Here is a 20180-nt window from a genome sequence, read left to right on the forward strand (position 1 = left end):
ATCCACTGAGCTAATTGCACACCGCTTTTGGTGGCCATCGCTGTCCAAGGATGTTCAGGACTTTGTGACCACTTGTCCGCAGTGCCCAAGAAACAAGTCTCCCAGGAACAAGCCTGCTGGTCTCCTTCAGCCTCTGCCAGTTCTTTCCGCCCCCTGGCAACATATCGCTATGGATTTCATCATGAACCTGCCCCTCTCTGAGGGTTACAGCACCATCTGGGTCATGGTGGAACAGTTCTCTAAGATGGGTCACTTTATCCCCTTGGTCGGCCTACCTTGGACTCCCAAGCTTGCCACATAGTTCTTCCAGCATGAGTTTCATCCTCATGCTTTCCCTCTCCACATTGTCTCTGACCGCAGAGTCCAGTTTACATATAAATTTTGGAGAGATCTTTGCAAGCTGCTGAATGTCCAGCTGGATTTCTCCACCGCGTGCCATCCACAGAGCAATGGACAAGTGAAACCAGTTAACAAAACTCTTGAAAACTACAGTATGCTTGCCCCTTTATTTCTGCTCACCAGGATGACTGGATACAACGTCTTCTATGGGCAGAGTTCTCCTACAGCAACCACATTGGACTCACAATAAAACGTTCAAAAACGAAAGTGAAACTGTTTTCCTGTGAAATATGTTAAGGAACATCCTTTCCAGGGTAAAGTCTTGTATATAAGGTAAAATAAATAACCAAAAACAAAAATACTCCTCCACACCTTGGGCTATGTTCACAAGTAGCATTTTTTATGCCTTTTTGCACTTTTGTATTGCTTTCAACCGTGACAAATGCATTCACCAGGAAATGTCATTTTAACATTTTACAACCTTATCTGGTCATGTGCTGTGTGACACATGCATACAGTGCTGAAAAGACATGGGAACAGCATGGGGAAGACCCCTGGAAGCATCTCTGACACCCAGGTCAATTCCTAAAAGTGTGCCCATTGGAAGTGATCCTTGCTGCATCAGAAGATGCAGACTTGCAACTATCCCTGTGCAAGTCCTTGTCCCAGGGCAGTGTTCAATTGTACCTCCCCCATTCCTTGCAATGCAAGCGCAAATATGCAGCCAACCACCCACCCACCTGTAGGCTGCAATACTATACTGCTAGCTTGGACTTGAAATGGGGCTTTTGGAGAAGGCCGAAGCTGGCCACTACCTCATGGCTGCGTCGGTGGCGAGGTCTCCATACTCAGTCCCCAGCCGCCACTATTTGTCCTGGGAACCTTCCCCACACTTTTCTTAGCTTGGCCTGCTTTAGGGCAGCATTGGACGAGCCCACCAGACAACCAGACTCCTCCGGTGGGCCCTGGCTTCTCAATCAGGGGAGTTGAGAGTGCCAAGGTGAGGAGCATGATGATGATAGAAGTTAACATCTGCTTTGTTTTCTTGGAATGTGAGCGTAAGTGTGCAGCCTGCCACCCACCCACCCCCAGGCTGCAATACCATACTGCTAGCTTGCTTGCACTTGAAATGAGGCCTTTTAGGCTTATGGAGGCAGACGCCGGCCACCATGTTATGGCTGCATCGGCGGCCTGGTATCCATACTCAGTCCCCAGCCGCCCGGCGGCCGGGTGTCCACACTCGGTCCCCAGCCGCCCCTATTTGTCCCGGTGCACCTTATACATAAGCACGCATACCAAAACATTACCTGAGCCCTCCCCAGTGCATTTAGTGGGAAGGACAGCCTAACCACAAACACGTGGACAAGTGAATGTGGCCAGGGATGGTCCATCTCACTGATGCCTTCACACTGGGTTAATATTGTGGAAGCCGGGACACAGTTGAACACTGGGATGCAACATGTCCTCTAGACATAGAGGATTGCGGGTCCTGGGTAAATCAGGCTTCAACACAAAGTTCAGAAGGTAGACAGCAGCAGTGGTCGGCCTCCTACACAACGAGTAAATTATTCATGATCATGAGGCCATCCATCTCCTTAGCTTTCTGTTCCTTGGAATGGAAGCGCATGTATGTAGTAGCGGATAGGCCTGAGGTGGTCAGTGTTTTGGCGCATATCCTACCTCCTCCGAGGATTGCTGGATGTTTTCCTGCTACTATCCCAGTTCTATGACTCCCATTAAAACAAAGCTTCAGGTGATGAATGATGGATGAGGTGGTGGCAAAGGAGAAAGAGCAGGAGGAACAGGGACCATTCACATCAATATCAGGCCAGTCAACCATACATGTCTTGTAGGATATGTTTCTGTACCAAAAGGAGCAGTTTGGCTACACAGTTGTAGGGCATACAGTGAGTGCAATGCCTACCAAAAATATTAAATGTAATAGATGTAAGTCTGTGCTGCCAGCTAGGTAGTACAAGATTATAGTCAAGTAAAAATCCTAGTCCAGATTCGGTCAGGTGATTTAGAGTCAGAGAAATCCGCATTAGTGGGACCCTATGGTAAAGAAAGATATGGCAAATAACGATTCCCCCTGTATAGGATGTCAGGTGTTGAAGGGGTTAATTGCAGGACACTAAGTACTGCTTTCTATTGTTATGTTATAACAACACCCACATCAACGGAGCAGGGAGAGTGGCATCAAAAGATTAACATTACCTTGGGTCATGTTGGCAGAGTCTGGGGCAGCTTAGAGCGAGATGCTGGGGATGTGCAGTAGCCTCGACGCGCGTTTCGCATGGAAATGGCTTCGTCAGGAAGCATATCCTACCTCCTCTGAGGATTGCTGGATTTTTTCCTGCTACTATCCCAGTTCTATGACTCCCATTAAAACAAAGCTTCAGGTGATGAATGATGGATGAGGTGGTGGCAAAGGAGAAAGAGCAGGAGGAACAGGGACCATTTACATCAATATCAGGCCAGTCAACCATACATGTCTTGTAGGATATGTTTCTGTACCAAAAGGAGCAGTTTGGCTACACAGTTGTAGGGCATACAGTGAGTGCAATGCCTACCAAAAATTTTGAGGCACTCCAATGCCCCTTGGAAGTGACATGGAGGTCAGAGGGCCTTAACTAAACCGTTTTTTCCATTTATAGCAACTGGGTCTCCTGTACACTGTTAGCCTAAGCAGTGAATGGAAGGCTTTCCAAAAATTATGAGGAACTGCAATGCCCCTTGAAACAGACGTGGATTACAGCATACTAAAAACCTTCTACCCATTATTGGGGAGTGGGTCTCCCTTAGTGTTCGCCTATGCATTGAAAAGCAAAAACTGACTAAAATTAGGAGGAAATGCAATGCCCGTTGGAAGAGTCGTGGAGGTTAGAGGTAATTAAAAACAATATTTCAATGCCCCTTGGAAGAGCTGTGGAGTTCAGAGTGGTTTAACAAGAAGGTTTTAATGCCTCTTGGAAGAGACGTGGAGGTCACAGTAGCTTAACAAGACGGTTTTAATGCCCCTTGGAAGAGACGTGGAGTTCAGAGTGGTTTAACAAGACGGTTTTAATGCCCCTTGGAAGAGACGTGGAGGTCCCAGTGGAATAAAAAGACAATATCAATGCCCCTTGGAAGAGTGGTGGAGGTCCCAGTGGAATAAAAAGACAATATCAATGCCCCTTGGAAGAGTGGTGGAGGTTACAGTGGAATCAAAAGACAATATAAATGCCCCTTGGAAGAGTGGTGGAGGTCGCAGTGGAATAAAAAGACAATATAAATGCCCCTTGGAAGAGTGGTGGAGGTCACAGTGGAAGAAAAAGACAATATCAATGCCCCTTGGAAGAGTGGTGGAGGTCCCAGTGGAATAAAAAGACAATATCAATGACCCTTGGAAGAGACGTGGAGGTCACAGTAGCTTAACAAGACGATTTTAATGCCCCTTACAAGAGCATATTACAAACATAAGTCCCATTATTGGGGAGTGGATCTCCCATAGTCTTTGCCTATGCCTTCCAAGCAAAAGCTGCCAAAAATTAGGACGGAGGAACTTGCAATGCTGGAAACACGGACAACGGTCACCCTGGTGGTATAGTGGTGGTGGAGGCTGAGGATAAGGAGAAGAGCAAAAAACAGCCGAAATGAGGAAGCGTATACCCATGTGTGGGTGTGAAGCCGTGCATGGGATTACACCTCCCTAAATAACACAGTGGTTTTGACTTTATGTTACTCTGCTGTCATTTGGTGGTGATGAGAAGTCTGGCCCAATCCAGCCCTTGTTCATTTTGATAAGGGTCAGCTTGTCAGCACTGTCAGTTGACAGGCGAGTGCGCTTATCAGTTATAATTCCTCCAGCGGCACTAAAAACACGCTCCGATAACACGCTAGCGGCAGGGCAGGCCAGGACCTCCAAAGCATACAGAGCGAGTTCATTCCAAGTGTCCAGCTTGGATACCCAATAATTAAAAGGCACAGAGGAATCACGGAGGACGCTGGCACGGTCGGCAAGGTACTCCATCACCATCTTTTGAAACTTTCCACTCCTTGTGAGAGTACCCCGCGCCTCAGGGCCTGTAAGCTGGGCAGGTCTCAGAAAACTGTTCCAGAACGTTGACAGTGTTCCCCTGCCTCTGCTGGATTGGAGTTGCATCTCTTTCGCATGTACGCCTTGGTTGGGCAACAAATTGTGACCTCTGCCGCTAGCGTGTTCAGATTGGAATTTTTTTAACAGTTCTGCAGCAAGGACCTTTTGGTACTGCCCCATTTTTGTAGACCTCTCCACCTCAGGAATAAGAGAGTGAAAGTTCTCCTTGTAGCGGGAGTCTAAAAGTGTCACCAACCAGTAATTACAGTCACCCAACATTTTGACAACGCGAGGGTCACGGTTAAGGCAGCGTAACATAAAGTCAGCCATGCGTGCCAGACTGGTAACGGGCAAGATTTCCGTGTCCTCACCAAGATGACGACTGACCATGCTCTCCTCCTCCTCCTCCCCCACCCCCCTGTCCTCAGGCTATCCACGCTGAACCGATGGTATGTCCGTTGTACAGGTACTACCGTCTACAGCGCATGATACCAGCTCCTGTTCTTCCTCCTCCTCTCTCTCATTGTCCCCAATGCACGTTAGGATGAGATGAGGCTTGGCTGTGTGTAATTGCCCGCTATGGCTTCTTGATCCATCTCATCATACTCTGGCTGCAATGCCTCCTCTTTAATTCTCTGCAGAGAGAATTGCAAAATACAGACAAGTGGGATGCTGACGCTAATGATGGCGTCATCGCCACTCACCATCTTGGTGGACTCCTCAAAGTTTGTCAGGATGGTACATATGTCAGACATCCAGGTCCACTCCTGAGGTCTTATGTGTGGAGTCTGACCTGAATATCGACGGCCTTGTTGCAGCTGGTACTCCACAACTGCTCTCTTCTGCTCACAAATCCTTTGCAACATGTGGAGGGTAGAGTTCCAATGTTCCATCACACACCAGTCGGTGTGCCGGAAGCTGCAAACGCTGCAGCAACACAGCAAGGGCGGCGGAAGCTGTAGCCGACTTCCGAAAATGAGCTGACAGGTGGCGTACTTTGACGAGCAGATCTGGCAACTCGGGGTATGATTTAAGAAATCGCTGAACCACGAGGTTAAGCACATGAGCCAGGCATGGTACGTGTGTGATCTCGCCTCGCCTCAGAGCCGCCTCCAGGTTACAGCCATTGTCACACACGACCATGCCTGGATGTAGGTTCAGCGATCTCAGCCACAGATCTGCCTGCTCTTTCACAGCTGTCCACAACTCACAAGCAGTGTGAGGTTTATCACCTAAGCTTATGAGTTTCAGCACAGCCTGTTGCCGCTTGGCTGAGGCAGTACTGCAGTGCTTCCAGCTTGTAACTGATGTGGTGATATCTGAGATGGAGGCTGAACATGAGGAGGAGGAGGAGGATGATGTGCAGGAGCTGTACACTGTGGGGGCAACTCTGACAGACATACGGCCCGCAATCCTCGGTGTGGGGAGGATGTGTTCCGTCCCAAGGTTCGACTGGGTCATGGCTTCCACTATGTTTACCCATTGTTCCGTCAGGGAGATGTACCGTCCCTGGCCACAAGCACTTGTCCAAGTGTCCGTTCTCGGGTGGACTCTCCCAGTAACTGTGTTGTTGAGGGCACGGCAGATGTTTTGGGACATGTGCTTGTGTAGTGCGGGGATGGCACACCGGGCAAAATAGTGTCGGCTGGGGACCGAGTACCGAGGGACGGCCACCGCCATAAGGTTGCGGAAGGATTCTGTCTCCACCAGCCTAAAAGGCAGCATTTCCAACGCAAGCAGTCGTGAAATGTGCAAATTTAGGACTGTGGCCTGTGGGGCATTTGGCTGCGAATTTGCGCTTTCGTTCAAATGTCTGGGATATGGACAATTGAACGCTGCGGTGGGACGTGGACGTTGATGCTGTTTCTTGAGAAACTGCCATAACAAGTGAAGACTAAGAAGAGGGGGCATCTTTGCATGCAGTATGGACAGGGGATTGCCTTGCACGCACAACAGGGGGTTCTCTTACACGCACAACAGAGGAAGAAGCAGTGGTGATACCCACTGACACTGGTCGTGGACCCTGGGATTCACCCCACAAAGTCGGGTGCTTTGCTGACATGTGCCTGATCATGCTGGTGGTGGTCAGGCTGGTAGTTTTGTCACCCCTGCTGATGCTGGCCTGGCAGGTGGTACAAATGGCCTTTTTGGGGTTATTAACAGAGTCTTAAAAAAATTTCAGACTCTGAAAGACCTACCGGTTGTACTGGCAACGTCCCTCGTGTTGGTGTTACAGGGAATGGTTGCCCGCCTTCTGTCTGCGGCCACCACACTGCTTCTTCCTTCCTGTTGGGGTACTCTGTCTCCCTCCCCCTGTGTGCTGCTTGCCTCGCTCTGCGTGTCCTCCTGCCACGTTGGGTCAGTTACTAGATCATCCACCACCTCCTCCTTTTCCACTTCCGCACCACGGTCCTCCTCCTCACTTCCTGGCAATTGTGTTTCGTCATCGTCCACCTCTTGTGACAAATTGCCAGCGTCGCCTTCCTGTGGCCGTGGCTGTTCAAATATTTGGCCATCGCTACATGGGATCTCCTCTTTCACCACTTCAAGCGGAGCAGGCGAGGGGCCCAAATATGGAAATGGACCAGTGAACAGCTCTTCAGAGTGTCCAAGTGTGGGATCAGTTGCTGTCTGAGGACACTCGGCATGGTGGGAGGAAGGAGCATCAGGGTGAGGAGGAGTATGCGGTCGAGACTCACGGCTACTAAGACTTGATCGTGTGGAAGACAGACTGGAGATGGTGGTGCCAGGGTGACTGGAAGTATTATCTGCTATCCAATTAATAATCTGTTCACACTGATCAGTTGGCAAAAGTGTTGTTGTGTGCTTCCCTAGTAATTCGATCAATAACTGGAAGCGAGAAGATGTGGCTGTTGGTTGTGGCACATTTTCACCTTGGCCACGGCCCCGTCCTCTGCACGCACCATCACCAGAACGTCCAGTTCGACGTCCTTTGCCACGCGCCTTGCCCATTGTAAATGAAGTATACTAGCTTACGCTCGCACTATCAATGGCAAAAGGGTAATAAAAAGGAGATTAGAACAGTGGAAGAGGAAAACCGCAGTTCTATTTCTCTGGCCTACACCAGAATCTTTTAAACAGATATATTTGTGTCTGAACAGTCAGCGAGACACCCAAACTGTTTTTTTTTATGTAAAAAAGGCAAAAAGGTGGATTACACCCAGATTTGAACCATGGAAGAGGAAAACCACAGTTCTAGTTCTCTGGCGTACACCAGAATCTTTTAAACAGATATATTTGTGTCTGAACAGTCAGCGAGACACTCAAACTGTTTTTTTTATGTAAAAAAGGCAAAAAGGTGGATTACACCCAGATTTGAACCGTGGAAGAGGAAAATCACAGTTCTAGTTATCTGGCCTTCACCAGAATATTTTAAACAGATATATTTGTGCCTGAACAGTCAGCGAGACAGTCAAACTGTTTTTTTTAACTGAAAAAAGGAGAAAAGGTGGATTACACCCAGATTTGAACCGTGGAAGAGGATAACCACAGTTCTAATTTCCTGGTGTATACCAAACTTTTTTAAATAGATATATTTGTGTCTGATCAGTCAGCGAGACACCCAAACTGTTTTTTATTATGGAAAAAAGGCAAAAAAGTGGATAATTCATAGATTTGAACCGTGGAACTGCAAAACCACAGTTCTAGCTATCTGGCCGAAACCAGACTCTTTTAAACAGATATATTTGTGTCTGAACACTCACAGACACACTCAATTTTTTTTTTTGTGGGGAAAAAATACCAAAAGGTTAATAAGATGGGTATTTGTACAGTCTGAGTGAGGAAAAAAAAAAAAAAGAGGATTTAGATAAAAAAAAAAGAATTTTTCCTGGCCCCTGAGACCTGGGGCTAAGTCTAGCAATTTGAGCAACAGCAGCACACAGGACTGTAATGCAGTGTTTGTTGGTATAACCAATGCGTCTCCTATACAGCCTGCCTGCCTGATATCTGGGATGAATATTAGTCCTCAGAAGGACTGTTTGATTTTGCAAGCTTTAGAGACTCTACACTACCTATTTCGCAGTATAAATCTCTCCCTAGCTCAGCAGCACTCTCCCTACACTGTCTGATCCGGAGTGACTGTGTCCAAGATGGCGGCACCCGGTTTTAAATACTCAAGGTGACGCTGTGCGGCCAGCCAATCACTGTAATGCCCACAACCAACAAGGCTGCGGCATTACAGTGACTGGCTGGCAATCCCTGCATGTTCATTGGCTCTGTAAAGAGCGCCAAACATGCAGGGCGGAGACCCAAGCTCCCGCCCGAGTAACCCGAAAATGCTCGGTGCTCGCCGAACATCCCGAGTAGTGAGATGCTCGTGCAAGTACCGAGCAGTGTTGAGCATGCTCGCTCAACACTAATCATGATCCCTGACCCTTAAATTCTGAATAATGGCTTGAAAGGACAAATGTGAACTATAAAAAAGGAGTATCTGCGTCTTTTCGGGGAGACTCTATATGATGTTAGCCTAAGGGACCACAGTCTGGCTGGAAAAATACAGATCTGCTCCATTGACCATTGATGAAATTCAGAGACGATTTGAAAAATCCAGGTTGGGACAATCAGGTCACCTGGCCACATATCTCACGGCTCTAATCCAAGCGGGCCAGCGGAAGGGTGAGACTCTGTAATTTGTACCATCTGATGGATTTGCTGGGACTGTTCTATATGTTATTGATTGCTGGTGGTTCAATAAATTATTGCCACACTGTTTACCATCACTCTGTGTTGTCTTAGTGTTCTGCCCACGGTAAAGGAGATCGGGCATTCAATGATATGAGCCCTGGTCTAAAGATAGCTGGGCCAGCAGACAAGAGCACCCACTGACCCCCGTGATTATCTACTGCAGAATAATATAATATACAGCTCACCTGCTGCAGAATATTATAATATACAGCTCATCTACTGCAGAATATTATAATATACAGCTCATCTACTGCAGAATATTATAATATACAGCTCATCTTCTGCAGAATATTATAATATACAGCTCATCTTCTGCAGAATATTATAATATACAGCTCATCTACTGCAGAATATTATAATATACAGCTCATCTACTGCAGAATATTATAATATACAGCTCATCTACTGCAGAATATTATAATATACAGCTCATCTACTGCAGAATATTATAATATACAGCTCATCTACTGCAGAATAATATAATATACAGCTCACCTGCTGCAGAATATTATAATATACAGCTCATCTACTGCAGAATATTATAATATACAGCTCATCTACTGCAGAATATTATAATATACAGCTCATCTACTGCAGAATAATATAATATACAGCTCACCTGCTGCAGAATATTATAATATACAGCTCATCTACTGCAGAATATTATATATACAGCTTATCTACTGCAGAATAATATAATATACAGCTCACCTGCTGCAGAATATTATAATATACAGCTCATCTACTGCAGAATATTATAATATACAGCTCATCTTCTGCAGAATATTATAATATACAGCTCATCTACTGCAGAATATTATAATATACAGCTCATCTTCTGCAGAATATTATAATATACAGCTCATCTACTGCAGAATATTATAATATACAGCTCATCTGCTGCAGAATATTATAATATACAGCTCATCTACTGTAGAATATTATAATATACAGCTCACCTGCTGCAGAATATTATAATATACAACTCATCTACTGCAGAATGTTATAATATACAGCTCACCTGCTGCAGAATATTATAATATACAGCTCATCTACTACAGAATATTATAATATACAGCTCACCTGCTGCAGAATATTATAATATACAGCTCATCTACTACAGAATATTATAATATACAGCTCACCTGCTGCAGAATATTATAATATACAGCTCATCTACTACAGAATATTATAATATACAGCTCATCTACTGCAGAATAATATAATATACAGCTCACCTGCTGCAGAATATTATAATATACAACTCATCTACTGCAGAATAATATAATATACAACTCATCTACTGCAGAATATTATATATACAGCTCATCTTCTGCAGAATATTATAATATACAGCTCATCTACTGCAGAATATTATATATACAGCTTATCTACTGCAGAATAATATAATATACAACTCATCTACTGCAGAATATTATATATACAGCTCACCTGCTGCAGAATATTATAATATACAGCTCATCTACTGCAGAATATTATAATATACAGCTCATCTTCTGCAGAATATTATATATACAGCTCATCTTCTGCAGAATATTATAATATACAGCTCATCTACTGCAGAATATTATATATACAGCTTATCTACTGCAGAATAATATAATATACAGCTCACCTGCTGCAGAATATTATAATATACAGCTCACCTGCTGCAGAATATTATAATATACAGCTCACCTGCTGCAGAATATTATAATATACAGCTCATCTACTGCAGAATAATATAATATACAGCTCATCTACTGCAGAATATTATAATATACAGCTCATCTGCTGCAGAATATTATAATATACAGCTCATGTACTGTAGAATATTATAATATTCAACTAATCTACTGCAGAATATTATAATATACAGCTCACCTGCTGCAGAATATTATAATATACAGCTCATCTACTACAGAATATTATAATATACAGCTCACCTGCTGCAGAATATTATAATATACAGCTCATCTACTGCAGAATAATATAATATACAGCTCACCTGCTGCAGAATATTATAATATACAGCTCATCTACTGCAGAATATTATAATATACAGCTCATCTTCTGCAGAATATTATAATATACAGCTCATCTACTGCAAAATATTATAATATACAGCTCATCTTCTGCAGAATATTATATATACAGCTCATCTACTGCAGAATATTATAATAGACAACTCATCTACTGCAGAATAATATAATATACAGCTCACCTGCTGCAGAATATTATATATACAGCTCATCTTCTGCAGAATATTATAATATACAGCTCATCTACTGCAGAATATTATAATATACAGCTCACCTGCTGCAGAATATTATAATATACAGCTCATCTACTGCAGAATATTATAATATACAGCTCACCTGCTGCAGAATATTATAATATACAGCTCATCTACTGCAGAATATTATATATACAGCTCATCTACTGCAGAATATTATAATATACAGCTTATCTACTGCAGAATATTATAATATACAGCTTATCTACTGCGAATATTATAATATACAGCTCACCTGCTGCAGAATATTATAATATACAACTCATCTGCTGCAGAATATTATAATATACAGCTCATCTACTGCAGAATATTATAATATACAGCTCATCTACTGCAGAATATTATAATATACAGCTCATCTACTGCAGAATATTATAATATACAGCTCATCTACTACAGAATATTATAATATACAGCTCACCTGCTGCAGAATAATATAATATACAGCTCACCTGCTGCAGAATATTATAATATACTGCTCATCTACTGCAGAATATTATAATATACAGCGCATCTACTGCAGAATAATATAATATACAGCTCATCTACTGCAAAATATTATAATATACAGCTCATCTACTGCAGAATATTATAATATACAGCTCATTTACTGCTGAATATTATAATATATAGCTCAATACTACAGAATATTATAAAATACAGCTCATCTACTGAAGAATATTATAATATACATCTCATCTACCGCAGAATATTATAATATACAGCTCACCTGCTGAGGAATATTATATATACAGCTCATCTACTGCAGAATATTATAATATACAGCTCATCTACTGCAGAATAATATAATATACAGCTCACCTGCTGCAGAATATTATAATATACAGCTCATCTACTGCAGAATATTATAATATACAGCTCATCTTCTGCAGAATATTATAATATGCAGCTCATCTACTGCAAAATATTATAATATACAGCTCATCTTCTGCAGAATATTATATATACAGCTCATCTACTGCAGAATATTATAATAGACAACTCATCTACTGCAGAATAATATAATATACAGCTCACCTGCTGCAGAATATTATATATACAGCTCATCTTCTGCAGAATATTATAATATACAGCTCATCTTCTGCAGAATATTATATATACAGCTCATCTACTGCAGAATATTATATATACAGCTCATCTACTGCAGAATATTATAATATACAGCTCATCTACTGCAGAATATTATAATATACAGCTCATCTACTGCAGAATATTATATATACAGCTCATCTGCAGAATATTATAATATACAACTCATCTACTGCAGAATATTATAATATACAGCTCATCTACTGCAGAATATTATAATATACAGCTCATCTACTGCAGACTATTATAATATACAGCTCACCTGCTGCAGAATATTATAATATACAGCTCATTTACTGCAGAATATTATAATATACAGCTCATCTACTGCAGAATATTATAATATACAGCTCATCTACTGCAGAATATTATAATATACAGCTCATCTACTGCAGAATATTATATATACAGCTCATCTACTGCAGAATATTATAATATACAACTCATCTGCTGCAGAATATTATAATATACAGCTCATCTACTGCAGAATATTATAATATACAGCTCATCTACTGCAGAATATTATATATACAGCTCATCTACTGCAGAATATTATAATATACAGCTCATCTGCAGAATATTATAATATATAACTCATCTACTGCAGAATATTATAATATACAGCTCATCTACTGCAGAATATTATAATATACAGCTCATCTTCTGCAGAATATTATATATACAGCTCATCTACTGCAGAATATTATAATATACAGCTCATCTTCTGCAGAATATTATAATATACAGCTCATCTACTGCAGAATATTATAATATACAGCTCATCTTCTGCAGAATATTATATATACAGCTCATCTACTGCAGAATATTATAATAGACAACTCATCTACTGCAGAATATTATATATACAGCTCATCTTCTGCAGAATATTATAATATACAGCTCATCTACTGCAAAATATTATAATATACAGCTCATCTTCTGCAGAATATTATATATACAGCTCATCTACTGCAGAATATTATAATAGACAACTCATCTACTGCAGAATAATATAATATACAGCTCACCTGCTGCAGAATATTATATATACAGCTCATCTTCTGCAGAATATTATAATATACATCTCATCTACTGCAGAATATTATAATATACAGCTCATCTACTGCAGACTATTATAATATACAGCTCACCTGCTGCAGAATATTATAATATACAGCTCATTTACTGCAGAATATTATAATATACAGCTCATCTACTGCAGAATATTATAATATACAGCTCATCTGCTGCAGAATATTATATATACAGCTCATCTACTGCAGAATATTATAATATACAGCTCACCTGCTGCAGAATATTATAATATACAGCTCATCTACTGCAGAATATTATATATACAGCTCATCTACTGCAGAATATTATAATATACAGCTTATCTACTGCAGAATATTATAATATACAGCTCATCTACTGCAGACTATTATAATATACAGCTCACCTGCTGCAGAATATTATAATATACAGCTCATTTACTGCAGAATATTATAATATACAGCTCATCTACTGCAGAATATTATAATATACAGCTCATCTACTGCAGAATATTATAATATACAGCTCATTTACTGCAGAATATTATAATATACAGCTTATCTACTGCAGAATATTATAATATACAGCTCATCTACTGCAGACTATTATAATATACAGCTCACCTGCTGCAGAATATTATAATATACAGCTCATTTACTGCAGAATATTATAATATACAGCTTATCTACTGCAGAATATTATAATATACAGCTCATCTACTGCAGACTATTATAATATACAGCTCACCTGCTGCAGAATATTATAATATACAGCTCATTTACTGCAGAATATTATAATATACAGCTCATCTACTGCAGAATATTATAATATACAGCTCATCTACTGCAGAATATTATAATATACAGCTCATCTACTGCAGAATATTATAATATACAGCTTATCTACTGCAGAATATTATAATATACAGCTCATCTACTGCAGACTATTATAATATACAGCTCACCTGCTGCAGAATATTATAATATACAGCTCATTTACTGCAGAATATTATAATATACAGCTCATCTACTGCAGAATATTATAATATACAGCTCACCTGCTGCAGAATATTATAATATACAGCTCATCTACTGCAGAATATTATAATATACAGCTCACCTGCTGCAGAATATTATAATATACAGCTCACCTGCTGCAGAATATTATAATATACAGCTCATCTTCTGCAGAATATTATATATACAGCTCATCTACTGCAGAATATTATAATATACAGCTTATCTACTGCAGAATATTATAATATACAGCTTATCTACTGCGAATATTATAATATACAGCTCACCTGCTGCAGAATATTATAATATACAGCTCATCTGCTGCAGAATATTATAATATACAGCTCATCTACTGCAGAATATTATAATATACAGCTCATCTACTGCAGAATATTATAATATACAGCTCATCTACTGCAGAATATTATAATATACAGCTCATCTACTGCAGAATATTATATATACAGCTCACCTGCTGCAGAATAATATAATATACAGCTCACCTGCTGCAGAATATTATAATATACTGCTCATCTACTGCAGAATATTATAATATACAGCTCATCTACTGCAGAATAATATAATATACAGCTCATTTACTGCTGAATATTATAATATATAGCTCAATACTACAGAATATTATAAAATACAGCTCATCTACTGAAGAATATTATAATATACATCTCATCTACCGCAGAATATTATAATATACTGCTCATCTACTGCAGAATAATATAATATACAGCTCATCTACTGCAAAATATTATAATATACAGCTCATCTACTGCAGAATATTATAATATACAGCTCATTTACTGCTGAATATTATAATATATAGCTCAATACTACAGAATATTATAAAATACAGCTCATCTACTGAAGAATATTATAATATACATCTCATCTACCGCAGAATATTATAATATACTGCTCATCTACTGCAGAATAATATAATATACAGCTCATCTACTGCAAAATATTATAATATACAGCTCATCTACTGCAGAATATTATAATATACAGCTCATTTACTGCTGAATATTATAATATATAGCTCAATACTACAGAATATTATAAAATACAGCTCATCTACTGAAGAATATTATAATATACATCTCATCTACCGCAGAATATTATAATATACAGCTCACCTGCTGAGGAATATTATATATACAGCTCATCTACTGCAGAATATTATAATATACATCTCTTCTACTGCAGAATAATATAATATACAGCTCACCTGCTGCAGAATATTATAATATACAGCTCATCTACTGCAGAATATTATAATATACAGCTCATCTTCTGCAGAATATTATAATATACAGCTCATCTACTGCAAAATATTATAATATACAGCTCATCTTCTGCAGAATATTATATATACAGCTCATCTACTGCAGAATATTATAATAGACAACTCATCTACTGCAGAATAATATAATATACAGCTCACCTGCTGCAGAATATTATATATACAGCTCATCTTCTGCAGAATATTATAATATACAGCTCATCTGCTGCAGAATATTATAATATACATCTCATCTACTGCAGAATATTATAATATACAGCTCATCTACTGCAGACTATTATAATATACAGCTCACCTGCTGCAGAATATTATAATATACAGCTCATTTACTGCAGAATATTATAATATACAGCTCACCTGCTGCAGAATATTATAATATACAACTCATCTACTGCAGAATATTATAATATACAGCTCATCTACTGCAGAATATTATATATACAGCTCATCTACTGCAGAATATTATATATACAGCTCATCTTCTGCAGAATATTATAATATACATCTCATCTACTGCAGAATATTATAATATACAGCTCATCTACTGCGAATATTATAATATACAGCTCACCTGCTGCAGAATATTATAATATACAGCTCATCTGCTGCAGAATATTATAATATACAGCTCATCTACTGCAGAATATTATAATATACAGCTCATCTACTGCAGAATATTATAATATACAGCTCATCTACTGCAGAATATTATAATATACAGCTCATCTACTGCAGAATATTATATATACAGCTCACCTGCTGCAGAATAATATAATATACAGCTCACCTGCTGCAGAATATTATAATATACTGCTCATCTACTGCAGAATATTATAATATACAGCTCATCTACTGCAGAATAATATAATATACAGCTCATTTACTGCAGAATATTATAATATACAGCTCATTTACTGCTGAATATTATAATATATAGCTCAATACTACAGAATATTATAAAATACAGCTCATCTACTGAAGAATATTATAATATACATCTCATCTACCGCAGAATATTATAATATACTGCTCATCTACTGCAGAATAATATAATATACAGCTCATCTACTGCAAAATATTATAATATACAGCTCATCTACTGCAGAATATTATAATATACAGCTCATTTACTGCTGAATATTATAACATATAGCTCAATACTACAGAATATTATAAAATACAGCTCATCTACTGAAGAATATTATAATATACATCTCATCTACCGCAGAATATTATAATATACTGCTCATCTACTGCAGAATAATATAATATACAGCTCATCTACTGCAAAATATTATAATATACAGCTCATCTACTGCAGAATATTATAATATACAGCTCATTTACTGCTGAATATTATAATATATAGCTCAATACTACAGAATATTATAAAATACAGCTCATCTACTGAAGAATATTATAATATACATCCCATCTACCGCAGAATATTATAATATACAGCTCACCTGCTGAGGAATATTATATATACAGCTCATCTACTGCAGAATATTATAATATACATCTCTTCTACTGCAGAATAGTATAATATACAGCTCACCTGCTGCAGAATATTATAATATACAGCTCATCTACTGCAGAATATTATAATATACAGCTCATCTTCTGCAGAATATTATAATATACAGCTCATCTACTGCAAAATATTATAATATACAGCTCATCTTCTGCAGAATATTATATATACAGCTCATCTACTGCAGAATATTATAATAGACAACTCATCTACTGCAGAATAATATAATATACAGCTCACCTGCTGCAGAATATTATATATACAGCTCATCTTCTGCAGAATATTATAATATACAGCTCATCTGCTGCAGAATATTATAATATACATCTCATCTACTGCAGAATATTATAATATACAGCTCATCTACTGCAGACTATTATAATATACAGCTCACCTGCTGCAGAATATTATAATATACAGCTCATTTACTGCAGAATATTATAATATACAGCTCATCTACAGCAGAATATTATATATACAGCTCATCTACTGCAGAATATTATATATACAGCTCATCTTCTGCAGAATATTATAATATACATCTCATCTACTGCAGAATATTATAATATACAGCTCATCTACTGCAGAATATTATAATATACAGCTCACCTGCTGCAGAATATTATAATATACAGATCATCTGTATATTATAATATTCTGCAGTAGATGAGCTGTATATTATAATATTCTGCAGTAGATGAGCTGTATATTATAATATTCTGCAGTAGATGAGTTGTATATTATAATATTCTGCAGAAGATGAGCTGTATATATAATATTCTGCAGTAGATGAGCTGTATATATAATATTCTGCAGCAGGTGAGCTGTATATTATAATATTCTGCAGTAGATGAGCTGTATATTATAATATTCTGCAGCAGATGAGCTGTATATTATAATATTCTGCAGCAGATGAGCTGTATATTATAATATTCTGCAGTAGATGAGCTGTATATATAATATTCTGCAGTAGATGAGCTGTATATTATAATATTCTGCAGAAGATGAGCTGTATATTATAATATTCTGCAGTAGATGAGCTGTATATATAATATTCTGCAGTAGATGAGCTGTATATTATAATATTCTGCAGCAGATGAGCTGTATATTATAATATTCTGCAGTAGATGAGCTGTATATTATAATATTCTGCAGAAGATGAGCTGCATTTTATAATATTCTGCAGCAGGTGAGCTGTATATTATAATATTCTGCAGCAGATGAGCTGTATATTATAATATTCTGCAGCAGATGAGCTGTATATTATAATATTCTGCAGTAGATGAGCTGTATATATAATATTCTGCAGTAGATGAGCTGTATATTATAATATTCTGCAGTAGATGAGTTGTATATTATAATATTCTGCAGCAGGTGAGCTGTATATTATAATATTCTGCAGTAGATGAGTTGTATATTATAATATTCTGCAGCAGGTGAGCTGTATATTATAATATTCTGCAGCAGATGAGCTGTATATTATAATATTCTGCAGCAGATGAGCTGTATATTATAATATTCTGCAGTAGATGAGCTGTATGTATAATATTCTGCAGTAGATGAGCTGTATATTATAATATTCTGCAGAAGATGAGCTGTATATTATAATATTCTGCAGTAGATGAGCTGTATATATAATATTCTGCAGTAGATGAGCTGTATATTATAATATTCTGCAGAAGATGAGCTGTATATTATAATATTCTGCAGTAGATGAGCTGTATATATAATATTCTGCAGTAGATGAGCTGTATATTATAATATTCTGCAGCAGATGAGCTGTATATTATAATATTCTGCAGAAGATGAGCTGTATATATAATATTCTGCAGTAGATGAGCTGTATATTATAATATTCTGCAGAAGATGAGCTGCATTTTATAATATTCTGCAGCAGGTGAGCTGTATATTATAATATTCTGCAGTAGATGAGTTGTATATTATAATATTCTGCAGCAGGTGAGCTGTATATTATAATATTCTGCTGTAGATGAGCTGTATATTATAATATTCTGCAGTAGATGAGCTGTATATTATAATATTCTGCAGTAGATGAGCTGTATATTATAATATTCTGCAGTAGATGAGCTGTATATATAATATTCTGCAGTAGATGAGCTGTATATTATAATATTCTGCAGCAGATGAGCTGTATATATAATATTCTGCAGAAGATGAGCTGTATATTATAATATTCTGCAGTAGATGAGCTGTATATATAATATTCTGCAGTAGATGAGCTGTATATTATAATATTCTGCAGTAGATGAGCTGTATATTATAATATTCTGCAGTAGATGAGCTGTATATATAATATTCTGCAGAAGATGAGCTGTATATTATAATATTCTGCAGCAGGTGAGCTGTATATTATAATATTCTGCAGTAGATGAGCTGTATATTATAATATTCTGCAGTAGATGAGCTGTATATATAATATTCTGCAGAAGATGAGCTGTATATTATAATATTCTGCAGCAGGTGAGCTGTATATTGTAATATTCTGCAGTAGATGAGCTGTATATTATAATATTCTGCAGTAGATGAGCTGTATAGTATAATATCCTGCAGCAGATGAGCTGTATAGTATAATATTCTGCAGAAGATGAGCTGTATAATATAATATTCTGCAGTAGATGAGCTGTATATTATAATATTCTGCAGTAGATGAGCTGTATATATAATATTCTGCAGAAGATGAGCTGTATATATAATATTCTGCAGTAGAT

Source organism: Phyllobates terribilis, unplaced genomic scaffold (genome assembly GCF_046119375.1).
Source record: "Phyllobates terribilis strain yellow unplaced genomic scaffold, ASM4611937v1 Scaffold_27__1_contigs__length_16484149, whole genome shotgun sequence".
NCBI classification, from domain to species: Eukaryota; Metazoa; Chordata; class Amphibia; order Anura; family Dendrobatidae; genus Phyllobates; species Phyllobates terribilis.